This window comes from Petaurus breviceps, unplaced genomic scaffold (assembly GCF_028583685.1).
Source record: "Petaurus breviceps papuanus isolate PSGF00001 unplaced genomic scaffold, PetGlider_PUasm1.0 90683, whole genome shotgun sequence".
NCBI classification, from domain to species: Eukaryota; Metazoa; Chordata; class Mammalia; order Diprotodontia; family Petauridae; genus Petaurus; species Petaurus breviceps.
Genome location: NW_027187308.1, coordinates 4,123,593 through 4,148,210, shown reverse-complemented (window position 1 = coordinate 4,148,210; position 24,618 = coordinate 4,123,593). Strand labels below are relative to the sequence as shown.

At 36.8% G+C, this 24,618-nt stretch overlaps 1 pseudogene; it reads left to right on the top strand.

The window, feature by feature from the left end:
• The first annotated feature begins 9,227 nt into the window (after positions 1-9,227).
• LOC138144015 (poly(rC)-binding protein 2 pseudogene) lies at positions 9,228-21,215 on the top strand (annotated as a pseudogene).
• The last annotated feature ends 3,403 nt before the right edge of the window (positions 21,216-24,618 follow it).

Below are 24,618 nucleotides of genomic sequence, written 5' to 3'. Positions count from 1 at the left end.
TTTAAGATACTTTTCATTTTATTCCATTATTTTGTCATCTTCTGAATTGAACTTTTAGTATTTTTATAGATTGTGTGTGTGTGTGTGTACTTCTTTTGAGCTATTTTTTTTAAAGCAATTGGGGTTAAGTAACTTGCTCAAGGTTAAACGGCCAGGTGTTTCTGGGTGTGGTGCTAAGTGTCTTAGCCTGGATTCGATCCCCAGGTCATCCCAACACTGGGGCCAGTGCTGTTACTCACTGTGCTACCTAGCCACCCCTTGAGCTATTTTTGAATGGGGAGTTATGAAGAAAACAGTTATTCTGCCACTTTGGTGATTTCCAGGCCCTTTTAGTCTTTTCATTATTGTAACTGTTTTGCATCAGTCTTACTTCCATAAGATTTGAAGATGATGTGCTGGTATACTTAGAGAACCCTAAATATTCAAATAATACCTTAATTGAAATGATTAATAACTTCATCAAAATTATAGAATATATCATAAATACATATAAATAATCAACATTACTCTATCGCAAAACTATAACTAATAACAAAACTAACTATAAGAATAATTAGAGAAATTAATTTAAAAGACCATGGAAGCAATACATTGCTTGTGAATATATGTGTCCAGGTTCACAAGGGGCTATATGAACCTTATTATAGACCACTCTTTGCATAAAGATAGAATTAAATAATTGCAGAACATTAATTGGTATGGGTAGGTTAAGCTAATATAATAAAATAGACTACACTCCCTAAATCTATTTACTTATCAAGTGTTAAGTCAACAAAAATCTTTTAAACAATTCTTTAAAAAGCTAGAAAAATCATAACAAAATCCTTTTGTAGAAACAGGATGTCAAAAATCTCAAGGGTGATAATGAACAAAAGAAGTGGAAAGGAAGGTTTTCAATCAATAATAGATATCAAATTCTACTATACAGTAATAATCATTAAAACAATTTGATACAGGCCTCAAAATAGGTAAGTCAATCAGTGTAGCAAAATAGGTATATGACATACAGAAGCAAACATATAGTAATAAGTGCTGATAAATCCAAGGACTCCAGTTTCCGGGGGATGGATACCTTATTTGATTAAAAATAAATACTTCTGGGTAAAATAGACAGCAATTGACAGAAGTTGGATTTAGAGTAAACCTTCACACAGTATACAAAAAGCTCCATATAGATACATCACTGAGATATAAAAAAAAGGTCTCAACCAAATTAGAAGAGAATGGGAGAAATTAATTTGGGGGTTTATAGTTAGGGGAATTACTGAATAAGTGTTAAAGCAGATTTCACAAGTTAAATGGACAATTTTGATTATTTAAAACTCAAAACTTTTTCTGCAAAGAAATTTAATGTAGGAAAGTTGGAAGGAAACACGGAAGTAGAGAAGATATTTGCAATGAATTTCTGTAACAAAGTTCTCATTTTCAAGTTATATAAAATAGAAAAGATTCAAACTTGTAAGATTGAGACCCATTCTCCAATACATGAATGGTCAAAAAACATCAACAGAGAGTTTCTAAAGGAAGAAATACAAGACATCAACAATCACATGAATAAATTATCTAAATCACTAGTAATTAAATGCAAATTAAAGCCACTTTGTTTCCACTTCACAATTATTATACTGGCAAAGATGACAAAAAAGGAAAAAGACAAATTCTGGAAGGACCATGGGGTGGGGGTGGGGGGGGGAGGAAGTACACTAATGAATTGTAGGTGAAGCTGTGAGTTGGTCCAAACACTCCAAAAAGCAATTTTTAATTCTCCAAAAGGTTATTCAAACTAATCATATCCTTTGAACCAATGACATCACTACTATGCCTATTCTCCAAAAGGATGAAAAAGGAAAATATCTATAGATAGAACAATCTTTATAATAACTCTGTTGTTGGGAACTAAAGGGATATATCCTCCTAGTGAGGAATGACTAAATAAATTGTAGTATGTGAATCTAATGGAATATTATTAGACTATGAGAGATGATGAAATGGATATTTTCAAGGAAAATTGGCAGTATTTTTAATGAGGAAATGTCAAGATACAGCAGAGCAAACTCTACAATGATAGAAAAAAAATTGTGAAAAACTTTGGAACTCTGAATAATGTACTAAGAAACCATCAGTACAAAAGAATCAGATGAAACATTCCATTCACATTCTTACAAAGAGGGTACAAACTTAAAACAGAGAACAATATATAACTTTTGAGATATGGCTTATGTGGGAATTTGTTTTCCAGACCATGTATTGAAAAATTTCTATTTTGTTTTTATGTGTTCAGTGAAGTAGGAGGCTATTGAAAATGATGAATTTATTTTTACAATATTCATTACTTGAATAATAAAAATATCAAACTAAAACAAACCTCTAAAAAGTCAGAATCCATGTTTTTAATTTTATCCATTTTGCTCTTTTAAAATTTTATAGCTTATCTAAGTATATTGGGTTGGTGTGCTATAATTTCATTTTGTGTCCTGTGTTTTTTTCCTTCTAATTTAGAATTGATTTTGGCATTGTTCTAAGCAGTTGATGATTTGACTGGCTACAGTTAACTGATCTTGACATGACTGCTACATCAATACCTAGTTATTTCCTGTATGTTAGAAAAGCAATATAATATATAGGGGGAAGAATAAGTGGATTTGGAGTTAAAGAAATTGATTTCATTTATCTTCATGGAAGTCTGTCTCTTTATCATGAGCAATGTAAGGCATCCCCTGAAAAAATATTTCTTTAAACTTCCGGGTACCATGATGAAAACAACTCTACCAATTCTTTTAATTATATTTCTAAGAAAAGCCCATGAGACATGCTTCCATTTAGATAAAATTTATTTATACCTTATGATTTCATTTACAAGTATAAATGTGAAGATTCTCTCTCACCTCAGTCAACAGACTCAATGAGGTTTAAAGTGTATATTTTTAAAAATGGTGTGCATCCTGCCATCTTTCTACAATATGAGAACCTATTCAGTTGACTCAAGAAAGAAAACAATATTATTGGCTGAAGTGACCATTTCTGCCTATTGTACCTAAGTTTTAAAGAACTGTCAGTCCTCTGGTGAGCTCAGTCCAGAGAGGTCCACAACCTTAATTGATAATTACAGTTCTGGAAATTATGATTCAGGTTTGGTCAAGCCATTGAGTAGAAACTGCTCTTGGGAGGAATTTATCCCTCACTCCCTGTTCTGATAATAGTACAAGTTGATTTGTGCAATTGGACAAATAGTACAATTTGATAATAAAAGGGAAGGAACTCTCTTCTAATGGATTACAAACATTGGACCCAGGAGTCCTGATTCTAACCCAGGGATTCATAGATCTAAGGGACTATTGAAGAGAACTCCCTGTCACTGAGTCATGGTGAATTTCAACCCTTACTCTCTTTGGTGAAGCCAAGAAGTCTGACCAGCAAAGGTGAGGCTACTGGTGGTCCCATGATTCATGGACCTATGGGGAAAGAACTTCTATCCTGCTTAAGCACAGGGTTCAGTGAACTGACCTTTGCTTTCTACAGAGAAGACAGAGGATGGCAGCGAAGTTGCAAATTCTATCCTGTCCATGGAGATACAGCTGCCAAGAAATATAATGCTAACTTTAATCAATGACTCATGAGCTAAAGGTAGGTACTGATGGTCCAGACTTGGTCTGATGCCCAGCTAAGACATTTAGTTTGATCCTTTCAGGAAAACAAAACTCCAAAAATCATTGCCAGAGGCTTATTTAGTGGTATATTGACACCACCATCATATGAGTAAGGGGCAAACGTCAGACTCACAAAGAGGCAAAACATATACAATGTAATAGGGAAGGATATAGAGAGATTATAACCTGGACAGGGAGAGGGAAAGGGTCCTTCTCAGGAAAGCAGATAATACCTCTGGGATGAACACGTTTATGTCCAAGAATCAGCCAAGGAATTGGCAGTGAATGCTAAACTGACCAGTGATTTGAGGGATGATTTTATTGGGAATTTCAAGAACATTTCCTTATCTTCATGTTGGGGCAATAGGCCTATTCCCCAGTGCAGAGCAAGCACAAGTTCATTAAATGTTGTGACCTTGATCATCCCTTTTCTGCTTCATCTCTTAATAACACTGACCCCCTTCAAGTTTCACTTCAAGTGCCACCTTCTAAAAGAGGTCTGTTGAGTCCATATTACAATACAACTATTTTTTTCTAAAGTTAACTTCCTTGTAATGTGTGCGTTTTATATGTACCCATTTATTTTCATATCATCTCACCATTAGTATGTGAGTTTCTTTATGGACTTTTGCTGATGTTGTATGTTTGTTTTATGTCTCTTTCTATCCCCAGTACTTATTACAACATCTGGCAAATATTGAGGCATATATACTTATTGATTGATTGGACACAGAACTGAGTATGGAAATCCTCTTTATTTATATTTTTATTAGCTTCATGGATTGACAAAGCCTTACAAATCTTTCTCAGGTGCCTAGTTTTCTGATATAACTTTAGCTTTATTTAAACAGGCTACAGACACTGTCTCTAGAGCTATTTCTGAAACTGACATAGAAATCATGATCCAATACCTCATCATGGCATGAAGGTGACCATAGATTACCAATATTTATGCCAACTGAGTGCAAGCTATGGCAGGTTCTACCATGATGGAAGATAAAACCAATATTTTTGTTTAATTATTGAGAAAAAGAGGCAATTATGGTTCAGTGTGAATCTTAAGGAATGTGTCAGCTTTGGTCCTTAGACTGACTTTCACAGATGATTTTCATAGAACACTGACAGTACAATGCTTAAGGCTTTTTATATCATCAAATCCCATTTTTACAAAAGTCTGCCAAGTGATGGATGTGTTTTTAATGATTGGTCTCTCTATCCATATAACAGCAGAGTGATTTACAACCTTTACAATTTCCTCATTTTTCCAATCATTTTTCTTTATTTGACAGTCACTTATTCATCATATATTTCTGAGAATATCAGCACAGTGATACCATGGTTCTGACCAAGCATGGATTAAAAAGAATTACTTAAAAATCATATCGACCTGAAACCATGATGGACTAAGTATTACTAATGATCACTCACCTCTACAACTAAATAATGCTGTTATTTATTTAAGTTTCATGATATTGATATTTGAGAAATTTTTGAATGAAGGAGGAAAAAATTTATGACATCCAGAGTTAGAATTCCCTGAAGAACCATTCAACCTAACAATGTAACATTTTCAAGTATGAATTATATGATTTAATCCTAGCACAAAATAGCATTTTTAAAAGGTTATCTTTGGCGTTTTAAAAACATATACTTTTTACAATGATTTTTTCCCCTTTTCTCCTTTTACTAATAGTTTTTTACACATATTCTCATACAAATGGTGGATGTTTACAAAACTTGTATCACTGGTTTAATGAATCAAAGCCTTCAGCATTGAAAATGGTGATGGCAAGATGTATAATGGAAGAAAGTAGGCTGTGTGGACTCCCAAATATTTCATATTGCCTGCAGATATTTTAAATGAAATTTCTGTTTCTACCTCTTGATTTTCTTGCTTCTGTTTTATCTTTGTTTGTTTGTTTTTGGTAATATTTAGAAATGTTGATGATTTATATGGGTTTATTTTATATCATGGGGCAAGTAGGTAATATAATGGATAGAGTGCCAGGTGATCAGAACCTTAAAGTTATTCACAGCAGCTGTCCTCAGGACAGCTGCTTGTGATTGGCTTTACAATTTATTGTAAATTAAAAAAAATACATTGTATTGTATAGTGATGGTGTTCTTTCTTGGTTTGCTCATTCTTCCAGCCTTCTTCTTGACTTTGGACATTATGTTTAGGTTGCATTCTATTCACTTGACAAGGTTGGGGTTGGGGATTTCTAACTTGATCTTTTTGTCCTTTTTTATTTTTCTGCTGCTTTGTGGCACAACTCTGGGAGTGTGTAAGTTTTCAGTGCTTTCAAAGTGGTTGTCTACAGAGAATTCTGCTCACTGACCTCCTGGTCAGAGCTGTGTAAGTTCCTTAGGTCTGTTAGGTTGTTTGTGGTTGAGTTTTCCTAAACTGCTGCTAGACTCAATCACTATCGATCGGCCTGCTGAAAAATTCTTTGGGTTCATAGCAACTGAAATGTTATATCCTCTTTGGCCTTGGTCTCCTGTTCTAGCTATTCTGTTACATGCTTATGGGGTGAATGGGGTGTTCAGGGAGGATAAGCACCTCTGGCATGAGAGCTTGTCAAACCCTTTTTAGGGCTGATTATCAACCTTTGGTATTTACCTGGCACTCCAATTTCACTGTGGCTACAAGAAGCTATAGCATGTTTGGTGGCCATGTCCCAGGAAATCCATTTCGGTTGACAGGCTAAACAGGTCGAGGGAAATCAACAGACTTCAAATCCATTGGTGAGTTAGGGAGGTATCTGCCCCAAATATATGAAGGTTTTTCCTGGTAGAATAAGTAGATGAGAACAATTTGTTCCAACAGCCATGAATGGGCTGAAGCAGGCACTGTGGAACATTTAGGGCTTGGTCAGACCTTGAAGACACTGAGGTCATCCACTACATCCAGGTCCATCACTAGTTATTTTGACTTTTGTCTTGCCACTTGACTTTGATAACTCTGAAAGAGAAAGTGAGACTGACAAGTTAGCCTCACCTAAATCCAGTTCATCTGTGAGTTAAAACATAACCCTTTGATGTCATTGGTCCTCTTCAAAAATAAAGGACAAACCACCACCACCACTATAATAGCTTATGTATTGGGCTAAATGTTAAAAACTGTATTACCACTCTGCTCCTGGCCTGAGGGTCTCACAACTAAGTTTCTAGAACTTGTTCCTTGCTCAGTACACAGCTAGGCATTCAAACCTTTCCACTCAAGATTGCTGCTTTGTAATCTGTGACCCTGATCTAGGAAAGGTAAGACAGCTGCCAGAAGGCATGCATTCTTGCAATCAGAACTAATTTAGGAGACCCTTGGGATCTATTTTTGCCCTAGTACTCTATCTTGGCTTTTTTTCCATCTCTGGGCACTAGAACACCCAAATGAACCCACTACCACTGTTTCCATTCTGCCCTCCTGGCCAGGTTCCAACCAAATGTGTACAGACTTCTGTGTCTCTCTTCCTAAACTGATCTGTAGTAGAAAAATTGCTCATTCTGGCTTTTTCTTGGCTTTATTTATTAGAACTTGTTCTGACATATTTTTTCTATGATTTTGTGGATGTAATATGCTGGGTGAATGAGAGAAAAATATGTCCCTGCATTCCAACATCTTGGTTCTGTCTCTAAAATTGCTCATTCATTGGTTGAACAATTGATTCTAGAAGAGATCCTTGGGTCTTCACCTTTTAGAGATCCCTGATATATAAGCTGAACATAAGCATTTTTTAAAAAATATTCTGCCTCTGAGTCACAGTGTACAATAAAAATGACACCCCCCTCATTTGAGGTTAAGTCTGTCCCACCGCAAAATCAACCCAGTATGACTGAGCCCCAAACCAGGGCTTTTTGTGAGTGCAAGTATAACCTTGGATTCTAGGTGTCATCAATATTTGCAGTACATGTATAGCTCCTGACAACCAAGGAGTTTAAATACAGTCCTTTTCCCCTCCTGTCATCTAATGCCATGGAAAATAAATTGGGCTTTGAGGGTGTTATTTAATCTAAAGAAATTAATACTGATTACAATAACAATAGTTTCTTTAGACTCAATGGTATGATTCTCTTAATCTTATTTTCACTGTTAAGTCAAATATTAAACTGTACTGATGTTTCAAGAGAAATTGGATTAATATCTTATCCTAAAAAATGTCTTTACAAAGTTAAGGTTGGAGCATGTACATGAATTTGGGTGAAGCAACTACTGTTGGGTTTCTGGTGGTGAAATTCATACTGGAAATGGACTTAATGTCAATAAATATAGAATCAATATAGGGAAAAGTGCAAGATTGTTCCGGGTCCAGCATGTACAATTGCCTGAGATAGAATTGCTAAATTTTCTGTGTGAGCATTTATACATTGGAAATCGCCAAATGCTACAAACCAAGGATTATTATTATTTTTTATTGTCTAGGGCTTAGAAAATGATAGGGAAAAGTTTAATAATGAAGAGTAAACATAGTACCATGTGACCATTTTTGAGAGCTTGTTATTAAACATCTAATAGCACACCACTTGAAGAGACAAATAACAAACATAAGACAAATGATCAATAATTATCATTTTCTTAATGGATGGGGATATCAGTTGCCAGGCATTATATCCCAAGCATTACTGTTGTCTTTCTTTAAGTGGTCCCAACTTTAAAATAGTTGTTACTTACATTTTTCATCAATGCTATTGTGGAAATGAATTGCTCAATTGACATAGAATTATTTCTTGGGAAAATACTTAAACAGTAAAGATTGCATACTCATGTAATGCAATGATTGTAAAAATATTTTCTCTGTAAACCACAGTATTATAGGCATTCAAAGAAATGGAGAACAGGATGTTTCTTAAACAAGGAGTTTTGTACTCTGAAGATAGTACAAAGACCATGTGATTTGCCAGTTGCTATGATAACTGGTTTTTATTGTACAAAAGAACAGATGTAAGAAACAAAAAATAACAGACAAGAAAGAAAAAAGACAATTTCTCCAGAAATGGCACATTCTGTTTTACCCAAACATTGCATTTCTTTTCCTTACGATTGATTCTTTATTGAATCTTCATTACAAACAAAAGGAAACACAGATGATAATCTAGAGTTTTCAATGTTTTTCCTTAAAGTACAAAAGAAGTGGGACACATAGAAGAGAACAGGATGGACTATATTGATGGATTCATGACTTGTCTGGTTCATCTTCAGGATTCTTGTTTGATGTTTCCCTTCAGCAGATTGTCAGATACTTCCCAAATTTTCATTTGATTTGGTGCTACATAGAAGTAGCTGGAGTTAGTCCTAGAAAGTCTAATGGAAATATGATTCAGAAGCAATTCTATTTAGTCCTCCCTAACAAGATCATTAGGAATGTGCTCTTCTTAATGAGAAATGCTCATTTTACCGTCTCCATTCAGATTTTTACAGTCCCCAGATTAAAACCAGCTAAGTCACTAAATAGAGATAATGTTGAAATTGGGAGTTTGGTCAACCTTAGTTCAAATATGACTTCAGACAATTACTAACTGCAAGACCCTGGGAGAGTCACTTAACCTGATCTCCAAAATGAGGAGCTTGGGCTTCATGGACTCTTATGCCTCTTCCATCTTCAAATCATTGAATCATTAATCCTTTAAGGCAGAAAATAAGGAAAATTAAATAGGAAGGAAAGAAGGAAATCTCACAGATTTTGGAGAGTGACAGAAGCATTGATTTTTTTTTTTGTAAGGAACTTATGAAATTATTTTTGACTTTCTTTGTCATTGATTAAAAGTTCAATGCATAGACTTTCCTCCCCACCCCCACCCCTGGTTTCAGAATTAGATATTTTCCATTGTTGAGCAGCGCTTCTAAATGAGTGAAGATATTTACAGGGCTCTGTTTGGTTATTTAGTAACATAACTATGCATTGAGCCTTTCCAGCATAAAATATTAATTTCTTGAGTACTTTGGGGCAACTTTTAGCATTTTTTTTAATCTCAGGGGAAAATTTATGATCTTGAAGAAATCAGTCACAAACTACTATTTAACAAATTAGTTTATTGTAATAAACCAATGTTTTCTACAAACTTCCCAATTGATGACAAAGACTCTTCTCTTCTCTCACCAAGTGATAGTGAGTCTCTATTCTATTCATGACCCCAAAGTCATGCCAAGACGCAGGTATATGGAACATGAGCAAAGCCAATTTTTTCTTCAAAATATCCCATTTTCCCTGGGAGACCAGGTGCTCACAGTTCCATTGTAATTTAGGTAAGCAGATTGCTTAGAATCCTGGAACAGTAAAGGTGTTGTCTCCAAGATTATGACTGCAGAGAAGGGAAAATAAACGTAAGGTAATAAAGAGACATCAGCTTTAGGGTAAGTGGGAAATAGTTCATGAGGTGAATCAGTATGAAAGCAAACTGAAATGGAAATACCAAATAAAGATTAAGGTAGATAGACTTCACTTATTTGCAGGAGTAGTGTTCAGGCAGGATGGCTATACTAAGAACTTCAAACCTTTCTCTCTGATAAAAGGGAGAAATTAAACTAATGTCTTTCCTACTTGAGTCCAGATCTTTGAGGGAATCAAAATATAAAATATTCTTGGGGCAATGGGAGAGACACTAATCACTGGGGAGTAGACTGAGATTATTTATTTTTTAATTTTTTTTTTTTTTTGCTTTTTGGAGGGGGGATGGCAGGGCAATTGGGGTTAAGTGACTTGCCCAAGGTCACATGACTAGCAAGTGTTAAGTGTCTAAGGCCAGATTTGAACTCAGGTCTGCCTGATTCCCTGGCCGGTGCTGTATTCACTGCACCACCTAGCCACCCCCAAGATTATTTCCTATTTATATTTATTTTTCTCTCTTCTGATTAAATCTTTTGCTATTTTAATACTATTTCTTTCTTATATATGCTAGCATGATATGAAAATAAATATTTATACCTTTATTAAGTTTAGGAGTTTTAGGTTATCTTACTGGGTGTGACCAAGAGCAGGTCAGAGAAATTACATAGTATTGAAAAACTTAAATGATTTGAAATTAAGGTTCTTTGAATGTCAAGAATTAGTTGATACATAGACTATATTTGTCGTTCCTGTCTGAAATTAAAATTGATGTGCTGGGATTAAGGCTGCTTGTACTAGCACTTCAGAGATAATTTAAGGGTTTTTATTTGTTTTTAATTTTGTTGGTGAGTGTATTTGGGGAAAAGACATATTAATAGGTTTTAGTATATAACCTAGAATGCCAGTGTAAGATAACTTCCCCATTGCACACCACCAATAGCATGGGGAGGTTACTTTGTGTCTTGAAGGGGAAAAGAATAGATATCTCCAGTCTCTTCTCCCTCCACCCCTCCCCAAGGGAGGTGTACTTCCTGCCAGGAGGAGGAGCAAGAAATTGGGACCTGAGGCCACTTTGTTTTTCTCCAAGACGGGGTACTAGGCTAGAATTATATCTATCTGATATCATGAATATTATTAGTGTAAGAGATATAATCAGGTTCAATTTAACTTGTTGTTTCCTCATTGGTGGAAAGGAGGGCCCCAAACTTCAGATCCAAGGCTTGATCACTTTCCCACCAAATGCCACTTCCACAATGAACGCATATAGTGAATAGCACTTACCAAAGAAAAACCGTTTATCCAAATCATAATAAGATAAATTAGAGAAGGTATACATGAGAAAACATAAACCAGACTATATAGAACAAAGGAGTACTCCCATTGGGATCAAGCTAACTTAGCCCAACTAAGAGAGAGTCTTTGATTTCACTCAAGGAGAAATTCCATGAAGTTTGGAGAGTAGCAGGCTGGTGAGAGGGATATAATGGAGATTACCAGCTCCTTTCATGTCTTCCCAGAGTCTTTTCTTCTGTATACCAGGACTAGAGAAATTCCCAAGAACAGAGCAGAGCACTTTCTAGTCAAAAGTAGAGCATTGCAATGAGGATTGGTGTGAACGGGCAGCTTTATCACTTATTACCCAGTCAAGGGACACACATCCAGGGATGACTGAGAAGTGACCCAATGCTAGGTATTCTGGGTAGGGATACCTTAGGATGTTATAATGCCAAGCAAAGGCAACTTCCCAACGTTCAAAATACCAGCATAGGTGCTCTCCATTTTATTCAGTGACAAATTAAGAACAGAGAGAATCAACATATAGCATAATTCAAAATACAGCATTTACCAAGGGTGATTTAATCAAGTACTACCCCACCCCTGGACATTACATTCATTTAGTCCATCACAAAGCCCCTCTTCTCAGATGGAGATTAGTTTCCAATCATAAGTAAAGTACATTCATTTGTTCAATTACAGAACACAAAAAGGTCAAAAGTTCCCCACCCTTGGATCACAATTGAATCTACCCCACAGTTACAACAAGTTTAAGCACAGCATTTATTACCCAAATGGAGGTCTGTTCTTCATCTTGACAAGTTCTCAGCAATCTTTGTTCCTGGAGAGACAAAGCTTAGCAAGGTCTCAAGATACATTGTCAGTGTCTTCATTAATTCATTCTCTATCTGCAGAACAGTCCTAGGACCCCTGAAAACATTAGCAAACCCCCCTTCCAGGATTTCTGTAAACATACAACAAGAAAATCCTTCTTCAGGGCTTCTGAACCAACAGCAAGGTTCCAAGACCTCGGCAACAACAGCACTGTCCTTCACCAGTGGACAGAATTCACTCTCTGTCTGCAGAACAGTCTCTGGAGCTCTGAAGCAACAGCAATGTTCCAAGACCTCTGCAACAGCAGGACTGTCTTTCACCAGTGGACAAATCTGGCAAAACAACATCAAAACAGACAGAAAAAGTACCAGCATAACAGCCATGTCTCCTCAGTCCTTGGCAGCTGTGGGTGGCAGCTCTCAAAAGTCCTGGGCAATTCAAAGTGGCTCTCAGCAATCCTCTCAGTCTCTCTCTGCCTCCAAAATGCTGCTTCCAAAAAAGTTCTTCTGCCTCTCTCTTTTCTTGTGTCTCTCTAAATTTATGTCACCAGCTCCTCCCAGTTCAGCCCTCTCTTTTCACTTCAACAAGTCCATCTCACAAGTGGGATTCACAAGCTCTGGGTTTAAATACAATCAATTTGAAAACCAAGCCAGTACAGGGGGACCTTTATATTCCATTACTATTACAGCTGTTCATGGCCAAGGGGCAAGTTGTGGAGCAAGAAACACTGCTTATTTAGGGTGTGTTTACAGATGGTGAAAAGGGCCAAAAAGGGGGGAGCACATTAAAAGACCATATATAATCTGAATGCAGCACATAAAATTGAATTATCATAGATTCAGAGGCAAAAGATTGAGGTTTGAAGCCCATTTCTCCTAATTACCATCCGAGTAACATTGAACAAGTTTCTTTATATCTCTGAGCTCCTGTTTTCTCTTCTACAATTGGAGGGAATTAGACTAGATGATTTCTGAGATACCTTCCAACTCTAAATCCTATGACCTTTCCTTTACCCAAATTCCTGAACACCTTTCACCCTCCATTATCTCTAGCCACTTATTGAGTTGAAATGACCCAGCACCTGAATCAGGCAGATTCTTGGAAGAGAAAGAAGAGAGTACTATGCCATGCTTGTGAGAAAAAAAAAACAATCTCTGTATACATTTTTAAAATTCTACATCATAGTCCCTCAAATAATGCTGAAACAAAGGAGTTTATAATGAAATTATATAATTGGGGTAGAGACTCTCTATAGCTGGTGGGGGAGGGGGAGGCTGTAAAAATCATTTCAAAAATAGAGATTTAAAAAAATGAGCCATTCTAATGTTTAAGCACATGAGATCCTGAGCCTCTGTAGTCCATCTGACTTTATTCTTTGGATCTTCAACATCATCACCAAAGTTGCCGGGGGTGGTAGACTTCCTACAAAGCTGTGGAATTGCACATTTCATTTGGTGTTTAGGAAACCATTCAACATTTTCAAACAGCATAATATTTGTAAAATGCTTAGTACAATGCCTGGAATTTTTTTTATTGTTGTTTATTTTTTTTTGTTGTCATGTTCAACTCTTTGTGACTCCATTTGGGATATTCTTGGCAAAAATATTATAGTGGTTTGCCATTTTCTTCTCCAGGTCATTTTGCAAATGAAGAATCTGAGGTAAAGAGGGTTAAGTGAATAGTCCAGGGTCACACAGTTAGTTAAGTTTTTGAGGCCAGATTTAAACTTAGAAAGATGAGTCTTCTTGATTTCAGGATTGGCACTCTATCCGTTGCACTAACTAGTTTCCCTTGGCAAGTCCACGCTAAATACACATTTGTCCCTCTCCCTTCTCTCTTCCCAACTTTAGCTCATCTTTAGCCTAGATCCAAAAGTTATTGTCTGCACAGCCTATCTCATGTTCTCTTATATAGTATATTTTATAATTTATTCTTCTGTATACATGGGCACAACTTCCCTGGACATGGCTGAAAATTATTATCTACTGTTTACTCAAAATGTTGTTTGCTTAGGATCTGTCAATAGGAATTTGAAAGATCAACTCATTTGAATGATGATATAAATGAATGAATTAGATCATCCATATTAACTACTTTTGGGGTCCATATCAGAGGATCATATTATAGGCAAACCGATATTATCATGAGATCTTTCTTATTTTTGTTTGGGAAAAAAAAAAAGTCTGATAATGTCATTCCAAGAGTGGGAGCATGGTAAGGCTCTGGAGATGAAGCCTTCCACAGCAAGGTCATAGACTGTGTTAAGGAATGATCAAAGAATCAATTCAATTCAACTCGACTCAACAAATATGAGTCAGGCATACATAAAGTCTAATAAAGGCCAGAAGCATGGGAGTTTAATGAAGGGAATAATATAGTCCAGGAAATGTTATGGTTCAAGAGAATTACACTAGTAGGAGTGCATATGATATGAGTACTAATCTGAAGGCATGACCAACTTATGTTCTTTCTTCTGTATATGTTTTGCTTCCTATATATACATCAGATTATGTAAATGCACACAGAGGTTGAGTAAATGGCCATCATGTTTCATCTGATGCTTATTGTAGTAGGGTCAAAGGATCTAAGAATAGCAATATATTCATATAAATGGATGTTTGTTTGCTTGTTTGTTTGTTTACCAAATTTTATCTTGTTTCATTCTGATGAAATTTGAAAATATTTAGTTGAATAAATTTTATTATTCAATATTTAAAACTCCATAATTTTGTTTCCATAATTGCCTATTTTCAGATTTACACAGAGAAAAAAGTGTGGAATAGTAGAAAGAAGTGAACTTAACATCAGGAAGATGTTCAAGTGCCATTTTTGAGAAATACTGACTCTGGAAACCTAAGCAATTTACTTAACATCTTAGCACCCTGGTACAACTCTTTTTTTTTTCTTTTGGAGGGCAATTGGGGTTAAATTACTTGCCCAAGGTTACACATCTAGTTTTTGTGTGTGTGTGTGTGTGTGTGTGTGTGTGTGTTTAGTGTCTGAGGCCTGAACCAAACTCAGTTCCTCCCAACTCTGGGGCCGGCGCTTTACTAACTATGCCACCTAGCTGCCCCCTTGTACAACTCTTAAAGAATATAAGTTTCAAAGTAGTTGCAGATCTATGCGAAAAAAAAAAATTATTCATCAGCATTCTAGAAATGTGACAGCAAATCTGTTTTAATTGTTTGAGATAATTGATCAATGGGATAAAACAAAGCAGCTAGTTTGAAATCTTGGATTTGATGGAGTATGGAACTAGGAGAGATTATTTTGCCAAAACCCTTAGAAAAGAATTTTTGGGTGGGGAGGAAATTGCAGTGAAGACAGGGGAGGGGCTCAGCTAACCTCTTACTCTCCATAATCTCCCAATTCTTGTTCAGAAGAGGATTTCTTGAATTTCAAAGAAAGTGAGGACTTGGGCTTCTTCACAGGCATTTAGCATTATATTTGAAATAGCAGCAGTTACTCAAATGTTACTGAAGTCAAGAGAGATGAGATGTAATGAAGAAATTTACATTCAAAGCTGTAAGAAGAGACCAACAGAAAACTGTAACATACCTAAGGAGAACAACTTCAGAATTAAATAAAGGCAAATATGCTTTCTAAATCTTTTTAGAGCTGTTACTCCTAAACCACATGTACTCTCTAAGCTTGAAGCCACTTTCGTCTGGATACTATATGTACTGGTAGGAGAATGTGTCAAAGATTTTGAGGGAGAATATTTTGTTTTACCTTAGTAAAATTTCCTCTTATAAAAACTAATTAAGACAGACTGACTAATGATGTCAATTGATAATCGTGCGAGGAGAGTATATCCCCTGGAGATGTAAGAGCTATATTACTAGAAAAGCCACTCCCAATATCTTAGTGTAATTAGAAGTTATGAGAGTAGTTCCAGAGTGTATATTAAGGTAGTTTGTGCAGTGATGAGCTCAACCAGGTGATGAAGCAGTCTATTTGCACAAGAGTTCCAATTAAGAGAATTCTAGTTCTGATTAAACTTCTGAAAGGGAATCACCTCCTCCTCACAAGGCCCATACTATCAAAAGAAATACATTCTTCAATCAATAGAGAAAGACAAACCCAGAACAAACACATGAATAGTTAGATATAGAAGATAACCTTTAGAAAGAGAAACCAGGTTCAAATAGCATGTTTCCTTGCATTAGGGAAGAATATGAGCTTTGAATTCAAGAAAGGGTTTTTAGTGATTGGGAGTTATCTCCTCTGCTCCATATATGTGCTAAATGTGAACCTCATTGCCATTGACTGTTATTTTATATCCATTCTCCTCATGGATCATGTATATCTTTATAGGAATGCATGTTTTGGACTTTTAAGGAGACTACTTGTTACTAACTTTTTGTTGTTGTGGTGGTTATACCATTTTATTAAACACCTCTACTGAAAAAAAAAGTGAGATTTCTACCTAATATTCAGAAAGAAGCATAAGTATACCTTTGTTTTCTCCTGAGAACAATTAAAGACATTTAGTTTCTTAGGATTATCTAGGATCCTGAGGAAAACAGTAGTCAGTTTGCCTTGGAGGACACAGACCACTGACAGGATTGAGAGAAAAATAGCCTCTGAGGGGTCACTATTATAGGTATACACAAAATGTGTATTAAAAAAAATCAAGGTGCTGTTGAAGCATCAAGTAGAAGATGGAACTTGAACTGACCTTCAAAAGAAATTTGTGATTCTAAGGAAGAGAGTACATCCCAGGCACTGTCAAAGTCATAAGAGTAAAAGATAGAGCAAGACAGTGGCCATAGCCATTTGTAGTAAGCCATTCGTGGGGATGATAGAGTTGATGAGGAGTAATGGGTAAAGCTGGAATGCTAGATTGGGACCAGGATGTCATGGGTTTTGAATGCCCCTGTCCAGAGAATTTCTGCTTTTCAGTACTCCCTTTACCCTATACATACCAAAGTGTTGATAGATTAACTCTTATTTGGTAGCAAGGAACTGGAAAACACCTCTACGTCCCTAATGAGCAATAAACCAAAATGATTCCCTCAAAAGTAGTACTCAATTGGGAAATATAACATACATCTTCATAATCCTTTTGTTAGCTAAATTAGCCAGTCTAGCTGTTCCTCAAAGGGGCTTGGCACTTGAATCAAAGAAAGGATCTTTTTCAATGAGACAGATCTATGAAGGAGAAAAATTGGTCTCATGATTTGGAAACTCATCAAGGTGGGCAGAGCAGTCATCTATAACCTAATTACTCAGCTTTAAAAACTACAGTTTATTTGAGTGATTATACAGACAGTTTCAGTTTCTAGGTACTGTGTCTGTAAATACTCACTGAAATTCCAAGGCCATTCAAATATAAAACCAGCATCTGAAAATACCCTGTAGACTAGGCCTGCACAACCTGTTTCCTGTGGGCCCATTATGGCCCATGGGCCATTTGGGTAAGCCAAAGGATTTCAGGTATCTTATGAAAAATATAGAGGATCTTTTTCTCTATATTTTTTGAGGGAAACCCAAAGTTCTTTTGTGGGTCACTGTTTGTGCAGGCCTGCTTTAGGCTGTTTGCTAGAGTAGGAGACCAAAGATCTGGAAAGTGTTCCAAACATTTTCTTAGCACTTTGAAAAAACCATGTACCTTGCCAGTGCCCCAGTTTCTTCATTTGCAGAGATAACTATTCTTTGCAACATATATTGTAAAAAAGCTCTTTGAGATCATGACTGTTATGTCAGTATAGTTCATTATGGTATTGAAATGAGCCATAACCAATAGTCCATGTGGCATAAAGAATTTCATTTAAAAACAATTAGAATCCAAATGTGCTGCTAAGGTATAAAGGCCTCCAAAGCATCTGAAACCATCTAATTATTTCCCTTCCTTTTTTTTTTCTCTCTCTCTTTTTTAAACAGATCCAGTAAAGTAAAATCCCCTTAGATCTTACATGTTAAGTTTTAGTTTATAATGATTTTTACAACCAAGTTATAAACCTCTGAAAATAGAGTTTTAATGGAAACGTGGAGAAAATGTAACTTTTTAAAAGCCATTTTTACCAGTTTATAGCATATGCTATACTTTTTTTTCTTCAGTTGGATTAGGAGTTACAGCTATTCTCCTATTAACTAAGCTTATCCAACTTCACCTTTCAGAATTGGTAGAAGTTAACTGTTCATTGTCAACTGATTCATGAACATAGAAGCAAGATTCTCTTGGAACATATGGCCTGAAGATAATAAATTCAAATGCCTGATGTAAAGTAAATTAGAATTGGGATTTTAATGTTGATAGCTTTTACCGCAAGACTCTTATAACATCTGTCCAGAAACCTTAATTTTTTCAGATGTTTTTCACACACGCTGTTCCAGATCTATACCTATGTGTTGTCTTCTTCCTTTAAGAAACAATTAGATTACATGGTTCTTATTTAAAAATAAAAGGCACATATGTGTTGAAATTCAAATTAAAATGACATCATTTCATTCTTTAGTAAAGAATCTCCACTCAACCACCAGACCAGTGGAGAAGAAGATAGAAAATGAAATGATGTGTTGAGATTAAATTGGGAAAATTTTTTTTACATAGATCTATACATCTAAGAGCTACTTTTTCAAAAGGCTAAATTGCCCCCATAATTGTGCATATTTTACAAAATAAGTTTTTGCGCATGTTATGGAATCTAATATCTGAAAAGGATCTTAATGATACTATTGTTTTCCAAATATGGAAAGTAAGCTCAGAAAAGTTAGGATCTATAGCTCAAATGGGATTAATGAGATGTTTCAAATAGCACGAGTAAGATATTTGATTTCATAGAGAAAAATGCAGAGGTGGAGGCAGGAAGGCAGAGAAAAGGCAGTGACTCACCTGAGCTCTCCCTGAAACGCCTCAGAACACCTTTAAATAATGCCACAACACAATTCGTGGAGTGGTAGAACCCACAAAAGGACAGGGTGAAATAATTTTCCAGACAAAGACAACTTAGAAGGCTGGTAGGGAACGTCAGTCACAGCAGAATGAGAGTGGAGCTGCACCAACAGAAACCGGACCCCAGTAAACTAGCAGCAATCCTTGGTTGTTGGGGGCTGTTTCCAGCGATCTCAGCCCATTTACTGTAAGAGGGTCAAACAAGTGATTAGAAGATTACAGGGGTCTCTTTGTTAGCACTAGGAGAAGGGCTCAGTTGCTTTGCCCCTACTCGGATTTATGTTGCAGTAATGGGTGGCAGTCTCAGGGTAAGGAGCAGCATTAGCACACCAAGGCGTTTAGGCTAAAGTCATGCAGGAATTCCTATCACAATTCCAGGGCAGAAAAGAGTGGTTGTGGTCACTCACAGACCAGAGAACAGGCCTGGAGAGTACTAAATACCTCTCTGTGAATCATACCACCTTGGAAGAAATGAAAACTTAGAAGTCCCTAGAAGTATCTCTGAAAGTAGCTACAAAACACCCAGGAAAGCTTTGAACAGTTCACATTAAACCCTGGAAGCAGAGCTCCACTTTATGAAAGTCAAGAAACAGACTAGAAAAATGAGCAAACAACAGAAAAAAAAACTGGTTATATAAAGTTACTATGGTGACAAGGAAGATCAAAGCACATACTCAGAAGAAGACATCAAAGTCAAAGCTCCTACATCCAAAGCCTCCAAGGAAAAAACAATGTGAATTTGTCTCAGGCCATGAAAGGGCAAAAAGATGACTTCAAAAATCAAGTAAGAGGGGACAGTTAGTGCTTCTGGGGTCAGAGAGTGCATGGGGTTGAAAGCTGGCCTCTGTTCCCCATCCCCCTCCCAGACCAGCAAAGGCAGCAGCTGGAGCAGCCTAGGCCCTACCCTCCCAACCTCTAGCAACCTCCACCCTCCCAGGGTCCTTTTCCACCCTTTCTCCTCCACCCACCTGTGGGTGCCCCCTTGCCTTCCTGCACACCTCTATCTTGTTCCATTCCCGGCCTCCTGCCCTTCCCTCCCCCCCCACTCCCTCTTTTCCCTTTCCTTTCCTCAAACCCAAAGATTTTGGCTTCCACTACCACCAGTGACCAAAGATTTGACCACTTTACAAAGTCCAAACCCCCAGAACACTGCTCAGCATGGACACCAGTGTAATTGAAGGTGGATTAAATGTCAGCCTCACCATCAGGCTACTTATACATGGAAAGGAACTTGGAAGCATTATTGGAAAGAAAGGAGAATCAGTCAAGAAGATGCATGAAGAGAGTGGTATATGTATCAACATCTCAGATGGGAGTTGTCCTGAGAGAATAATTACTCTGGCTGAACCCAGAAATACCATCTTCAAAGCCTTTGCAATGATTATTGACAAACTAGAGTAAGATATCAGCAGCTCTATGATCAATAGTACAGCTGTCAGTAAACCCCCAGTAACCCAGAGGTTTGTGGTCCCTGCTAGCCAGTGTGGCTCTCTCATTGGAAAATGATGATGCAAGATCAAGGAAATAAGAGAGAGTACAGGGGCTCAGGTCCAGGTGGCAGGGGATATGCTACCAAACTCAACTGAGCGGGACATCACTATGGTTGGCATCCTGTAATCTATCATTCAGTGTGTCAAACAGATCTGCATGATCACATTAGAGACTCCCTCCCACTCTCCCCCAAAGGGTGTCCAGCTCTACAGTCATCTTTGCAGGTGGCCAAGACAGATACAGCACAGGCAACAACAGTACAAGCTTTCCCCACAACTCCAAGTCCACGTGCCTCAACCCTCACCTGGAGGGATCACCAATAGAGACCTATACCATTCAAGGACAGTATGCCATTCCACAACCAGATTTGACCAAGCTGCACCAGTTGGCAATGCATATAGTCTCACTTTTCCATGATGCATGACAACACTGGATTCAGTGGCATTGAATCCAGATCTCCAGAGGGTAAAGGCTATTGTGCAGGTTTGGATACATCTGCTCAGACTACTTCTCACCATTCTAAATGACTTAATTGGCTGCATAATCGAGCATCAAGGCACTAGAATCTGCTGCCAGAATTAGCCTGGCCCAATATGTAATTGTCAGGCTGTATTAGTATGTAATTTGAAATTCGGATTCGCTCCTATAAATGACACTCTCGTACTACAATCAACAAAAAAAGAATAAGACTTTATTTGCACAATACACACCCTCGTACTACAATCAACAAAAAAGAATAAGACTTTATTTGCATAATACAAGAGTTTTGAAATAGTAGAATGTCTAATAAACTAGTAAGCAAGGCACGGACAGTCTAGTTTTGCATAGGCAGCATAGAGAAATGAGAATAAGCAATAACACAATACCCACTAAAATAATTAGTAAAGGAAGAGAATACATCACCAGTTCGAGGGAACCTCAAGTCTCAAAGTTGGCTGGGAGCCCCGGTCAGCCTCAATCAGCTCGAACTGGGAAAAGATGTTCCCGGGCGAAGCGTCCTTCCCGCGGGCGAAGCTCAAAAGCGGGCAGGACTAGGAGACTTTTTATAGGGGTCCCAAACAAAGAAGGACTGGTGCCAGTGGATTACACAAGCCTTTCTGTATAAAATCCTATATGTGCAGCTCTGACGTGACTAAAGTTCATTAATCTTAAAGATCATATCCTGGTGGATACATTCCGATGTCCTGAAGCCTGATAGTGCTTTTAATTAATAGCATGTGTTCCAGGGAGGAGAGCCACTCCTACCTGGAACATACGTGCCCGAGAGTGGCTAGTTCTCGGGACCCAAGCCAGGAACATCAGGAGTTCAAGGAACGGGCAACCACCAGTTATGATACAATCCAGCTTGAGGCTGGGTAATTGCTAATGAACAATTTAGTCGTTTATTTGAATGATCTTACTATATATAAGGAATTTATAATTTCTTATTCACAGGCTTTCCTTGGAGATGGGTGGCATGGGGAGAAGCTAGAACAATGCAGACTCACCCATAACCCCTTTCTGCTGTTCACCACCCATGATCCATCTGTTTCATTTCTGGAGAGTAATTTGGGATTGTACTACATCACACCAATAAGACTGGATAACATGACAAAAAAGGAAAATGATAAATGTTGGAGAAGATGTGGTAAAATTGGAACACTAATGCATTGTTGTTGGAATTGTGAACTGATTCAACCATTTTGCAGAGCAATTTGGAACTATGCCCAAAGGGCAACCAAATTGTTCATACTTTTTGATTCAGCCATGCCACCACTAGGTCTGAATCATAAAGAGATCATAAAAAGGGGAAAAAAAGATCAACTTGTACAAAAATATTTATAGCATCTCTTTTTGTTGTGGTCAAGAACTGGAAGTTGAGTAGATGCCAATCAATGGGGGAATGGGTGAACAAGTCGTGGTATATGAAGGTAATGGAATAGTATTGTGCTATAAGAAATGAGGAGCAGGCAGATTTCAGAACAACATGGAAAGATTTACATGAACTAATGCTGAATGAATTGAACAAAACCAGAACATTCTTCGATTAACAGTAACATTATGAGATGATCAACAATGATGGAGTCAGCTTTTCTCAGCAATATAATGATCCAAGAAAATTCCAATAGACTCATGATGGAAAATGCTAAGCACATCCAGAGAAATAAATGTGGAGTCTGAATACTGTTTGAACTATACTATTTTCACTTTTCTTTATTTTGGGGCTTTTTGTTTGTTTGTTTTAAGGGTGGCTAGGTAGCTCAGTGAATAGAGCACTGGCCCTGGAGTCAGGAGGACCTGAGTTCAAATCTGGTCTCAGACACTTAACACAAAACTAGCCATGTAACCTTGATCAAGTCACTTAACCCCAATTGCCCTGCCTTCCCCCCACCATAAAAAAAGCAAAAAAATAATTATAATTTTTTTCCAATTTGTTCTGATTCTTCTTTCACAACATGACTAATGCTGTAATATGTTCACCATGATTGGACTTGTATAACAGATATCATATTACTTGCATTCTTGAGGAGGGGAAAAGGGGATGGAGGGATGGATGGAACATAATTCAGACCTCAAAATTTTATAAAAAATCAATACTGAAAACTGTCTTTACATATAATTGGAAAAAATACTTTTGAGTTAAAATTGATTCAAAGGGAGAATAGTGTACACACTTAATTGGGAATAGAAATCTATCTTATCCTACAGGAAAGTAGGAGATGAAGTGCGTAAGAGAAGGGGGAGTGACAGAAGGGATGGTAGACTGGAAGAGGTGGTAGAATCAAAACACTTTTGAGGAGAAACAGGATAAAAGGATAGGGAGAATAGAATAAACAGAAGGTGAAACAGGATGGAGAGGAATACAGTTAGCAATTTCAACTGTGAAAAATATTGAAGCAAGTTTCTCTAATAAAGGTTTCATTTCTCAAACGGATATGTGAGTCAAATTTATAAAAATAAGAGTTATTTCCCAATTGATAAATGATCAAAAGATATGACCAGTTTTCAGAAGAAGTAATCAAAGCTAGCTATAACCATTTGGAGAAATGTTCTAACTCAGTATTGACTCGAGAAATGCAAATTAAAGCAATGCTGAGGTACTACCTCATACCTATTAGTTTGGCTAATAGGATAGAAAAGGAATATGACACATATTGTAAGGGACATGGGAAGATGAGATATTAATGTACTGTTGATAGAGTTGTGACCTGATTCAACCATTTTATAGAGCAATTTGGAATTAAGTCCAAAGGGCCATATAAGCGTGCATATCATTTGGACCTGCAATACCATTACTAGCTCTATATCCAAAATGAGATTTAAAAAAGAAAGAAGATGTAAGTGAAAAAAAAACTCTTTATCAGCTTTTTTCTGAGGGCAAAGAAGTAGAAATTGAAAAAGATGTTCATCAATTGGCTAATGGCTGAACAAATTGTGGTATCTGATTGTGATGGAATATTATTGTGCTATAGGAAATGATGAGCAGGATGCTCTCAGAAAAAAAAAAAACCTGGAATGATTTACAAAAGCTGATGCAAAATGTCATGTATTGTGTACAAAGTAATAGCAATATTATAACATGATCAGTGGTGAATGACTTAGTTATTTTCAGGAATACGTTGATCTAAGAAAACTCTGAGAGACATGACGAAAAATGTTATTCATCCCCAATGAAAGAACTGATGGTGTATTAATGGAGATTGAAACATACTTTTTTTTACTTTCTTGATTTTTCTTGAGTTTTTTATCTGTTTTCTTTCACAACATGACTAATATGGAACTAAGTTTGCTTGACTGTACACTATTAAATGAATCTCTTGCTTTCTCAATGAGGAGCATAGGGAAGGAGGAAGGGAGAAGAATTTGAAAGTCATTTTTAAAAATAAATGTTAAAAACTGTTTTTCATGCAATTGGGGAAAATTAAATATTAAATAAAAAAGAAGGTGTATACATCTGAGAACTTCATTTTCTATATTATCAAAGGGAAATATCTGAGGTGTATGTATATGTGTGTGTGTATGCCTGTGTGTGTTAGTCCTTACTTAGTCCTTTTCAGAAGCTGCTACCCAATGCAATAGTGTAGAAATATGACCAAATAAAGTTGATCATGTTTTGTGGTTCTTTTAAGCTGGTGCCTGGAGTTAGGGAGGAGCCTCCAGTTGTTTGCTGAGA